Genomic DNA, 4,259 nt, shown 5'->3' on the forward strand with positions numbered 1-4,259 from the left:
TTTAATACGATGACATTAGAGTTTTCATAACACCAAAATCCCGCTGATTTCCGATGTCAAAAAATTAGCTGCTTAGTCGAGAAAGATCTCGTGACCTCGTGACGTCGCGGCAACCTGCCCACTATGGCAAGTGACAGTCTGGTGACCGGATTGTTAGCAATCAGCAAGCAATTGATGATTTGTCGGTAAAGGTCACGTCACTACCCGCCCACCAGGTTGTGAGCGAGCCCATTTCTAGACAGCACCATAGATGGAGAATCGAAATCAAAAGTACAAAAAAACTCTAGTATACGCAAATGTCGGCCCCGTCACGGCACAGCGGATACCTGCTACTGCAACTAGCGGTCCAAATATAGCAGTTGAAGGAGAGACAATTGCAAAGAAACTGACGCCAGCACACACAAAATTTGCAACAAAAGCTGCGACAGATGTGACCTACAATGGTATTCGAGTCCACTCTCAACGTAACTTAAACGTCTGCATAGTTTTTTTTTCGTATTTGATATTACGATCTACAGGTTTCTAGAACTAGTTCCTGACACATGCTAGCTGATTCATAATCCAAAATTCGGTACCCCACAGCGGGCACTTGCGGGATCACCTTAAATTTCTAATGCCTGTCGTGCCTGTACTGTTGGGAACGGGTGAACCTTGCAACTATCTTACCGCGGAATCAGGACTTTGACATGTGAGTTTTCAGAAAATACGCGCTTTCCATCGCGTAAGCCATGTCGGTATTTCAGGAGTAATAATATACCACATTCAAAACTGCGCACCACGTTTTATACCTCCTGCTTTATTCATCCTACTCTCTCTAGTATGTTTCATAGTGCAGTGCATGCAATGCGAACTGCAAAATTGTAATTGGCTGCGGTCAATAATTACCGATAAAGAACACTGATGAACAAACCGATAAAAGAAAGGCGGTTACAACCACCGAAAATACGAGACTTAAAACATGCTCTTGTCACGAAGGCCTCCCAATGGGGTCTCTTGGACCGTATGTCCGTGTGGGCTGTTGTATGATAATCTCAAGAATCACGAAGCCGTGCTTACCTGCAAGAACTGAAGACTTAGTGTTCATCCCATCGTTATAGAGATATCTAATGAGCAGTTCTTCCCTTAACTGATATATACTCCACCTGAAGGGTTTGCTCTCAAAAATACGTTGGACTTAAAATCGCAGAGGATTGTTACATGTAATATTCTGGTATTTAGAGAACTTCTATAGTTCCGAGAAAGAAGAAACCATCTCCTCAGGAGGCGCTTTTGAATTCATTGCTCATCTGAAAAAGCTCTGTCCGTTTTTCTTGACAACTGGCCCCTGAAGCTAATTAGAATGACGGTTTATTGTTACCTAATCAATTAAGCTAGGGTGAGCCTGGTTTTCCACGATTGGCTGTAGTGTAGTTACATTAAAAGCTATGACAAGAAGATTTGCATCAATTTTCTAAACAGATGCCGCTCGCGTTAGAGCTCAAAACTGGACTAAAATTTTATCAATTATCTTTGTTTTTTGTTTTACTTCTGCGCTTTCCTCTTGAAATCTATTTGATGCAGAGCTCTGCAATTTTGATTGAAAGTTTGGTTTAGCGTTATCACGTTTAACGACCGAAAGCGGACTCCGGCCATGAGGGATGCCGTAATAGAGCTCTTCGGATAATTTTGACCACCTGGAGTTCTTTAGCGTCAAGTGGCCTCTGGCAGTTCGCATCCACCGGAATGAGACGGCCGCGGACAGAACTGAAACCGCGTCTTTCTGATCAGCAGCCACGCACCAAAAACACTCAGCCACCGCTGTGTCTGGTTGAAAGTAAACACAGTTATATTACACAATAAGCATTAAAATGATGCGCTTTGAGTAAATAATAGATTTGGTACCTTTTTTTCCTTTCTCTGTAATGTAAAATTGCCACCCATGAAAGGTTTCTTTTTGTTCTGTAAATATTCAGTCTCTCAGGCTATTGATTCGGGTTACAGTCATGCGAAATGCATTGACTGAAAGCTGGGATACATTATTTTTGTTTACGCCCAGTAATTCTTCAGAAAAACCTACAAAAATCCTAGAAATGCTATTCAGAAAAAAAGGTACATAAATCTTAAAACTCGCTTTCTCCTCGAAGCGACTACGAAATAAGCAATGCCAATCTGAAGCATACTCTCGGTTACGTTGCAACCTGTCGCCATCCTTTAATGACGACGCCTGTGTGTGATGACAACTATAAGGAATCTTGGATTTACTTACACCGCGTGTTGTAAAGAAGAATTCAGGGGGGCATTTTGTTGACAAATCCTTTAGCGCGGTGTTGCTGCTTGTGTCACTGATGTGTGGTTAAGATGTTAAATTAATGCACAATTGTTTGTGAATTTTAAATGCTGAAGACAGTGGAGGGCGTTTGGTAGGCATCCGTCTGATTCGACGCCTTTCTGCAAACACTCTCCAGCGTCCTAGACAAGGAGAACTACATGCGCGTTGGTAGAAGTAACGTAGCCATTAGCACGCTCGTCTGCGGAACGGAACGATGGTCGTTCGAATACTGTCGCGCACGAAGATTTTTTTTCTGGTCGGAGTAGGAAAGCGTGACACCTCTGCTGACAACCATCTGTCGACAACGATGAGGTGTTGAAGGCTCCTCCTTAAAAAATGAAAAAAAAACTGGAAATCGTCAATGCCTTATTGCAGTGTACTTTCTAAAAACTCTACACGTGCTCAATCAGAAGATAGCGAAATCTAGAGATGAATTTTTTTTTGTACAGAACAATGTCGGGTGAAAGACATACACATAAAGCATCTGAAAACTCCTACATCTCAGATCGATGTCATCATAACGCGATCTGAAAAGCACTTCTTGCGCCTTGAATATCCAGTTGTTTATTTTCTCAAAGCTAATGAAATGTTCTTGCACCAGGCATTAAATTCTAACAATTTATTTTTTCATAAAACGCTCTATGCTATCATCTAAAGTAAATGCAATGAATCATCAGTGATCAAAATTATAAATATTTTTAGAAAATTCTAGTTCGTTATGTTTATCCAGGCTACCATTCAGAATCCAAATCCTGGCGCATATTTGTTGCGTTAGCTTAGTAGCACCACCGGGTAATACTGCGAAATGGCCTAAGAGGGCCATTTCCATTGCGATGGAGACAAAGAAAAATTTAATCATCATCATCAGCCCCACTTTGTTAAGTGCACGACAAAGGCCTCTCCAATATATCTCAGCCTAAAAATGTCCTTTGAGAGCTGCGGCCGTCTTACCGCTAAAAACATCCTAATCTAGTCCGCCCACCTGACACTTTGTCGCCCCCTGAGATATGCTTGACTTTGATTGAAATCCATTCTATTGCCCTAACGGACCATCGGTTATCTTTCTTTCGCATTCCATTTCCTGATCAATGTCATTTCTTATCTTCGGTTTCAATTTAGGATGCCATTACGTCACGTTGGCAGCTTGAACAATTCTGCTATCTTCCTGTCTATTAACGTTACGCCTATCATTTTCCTTTCCATAGCTCAATCCGCTATCCTCAATTTCAAGCTTTTTGTTTCCTTCCAAATTCCATCTACATTGACTACTACCGATAGGATACAGCTTTGTATTCTTTTTGTCAGATATTTATGGGATAGTCATTCATCGCTTGAACACTAAGGTAGCCGTCATCGGATAAAGCTGAACATCTCTTTTGCTGCGAGATCCTGAGCTCTCCTGTTTTACCTCTTACCGTCCACTCGTTTACATGTTCTTTCCTTTCTAGTTTCCCCTGTCCCCTCTTCAAATCTAATTCGAGACCTCGCAATGCTATATCCATCACATCTCACAATGCCGAGCCCCATCTTGCACGATGCCAGGACACGGGTAAAATATGGTGTATTTCATTTCCGATCTCACCATTCAGGCTTTCCCAAGTCCTCTTCTGGTTTTCCCGTTTGCAGAAGATGGTATTATTGACCCGTAAACTGTTTTGTTCTTCGAGCTCTAATATAGTAGCTCTTCCCTGCACCTCGTAGAACCTATGAGTCATTGTCTGTCCAGTCCTCCACTGCCTGGTCTCCCGCCTGCTTCTTGCCTAGCTTCAAACTGAACTCACCAGTCAGTACAGTATGCTGCGCATTTACTGTACTCATTACAGATCCTCCAGGTTTCTGCCCAATAGGTTACTGTACCGATAAGATGCAGCTGCTTTACAATGTGTTTCCCGTAGCTTTAGCCAAGGATTTTAAAAAAGCGGCCCTCCACTACGGCGTCTCTCATAGCCTG

This window comes from Amblyomma mixtum, chromosome 3 (assembly GCF_055824585.1).
Source record: "Amblyomma mixtum isolate Tamu chromosome 3, ASM5582458v1, whole genome shotgun sequence".
Classification (NCBI taxonomy): Eukaryota; Metazoa; Arthropoda; class Arachnida; order Ixodida; family Ixodidae; genus Amblyomma; species Amblyomma mixtum.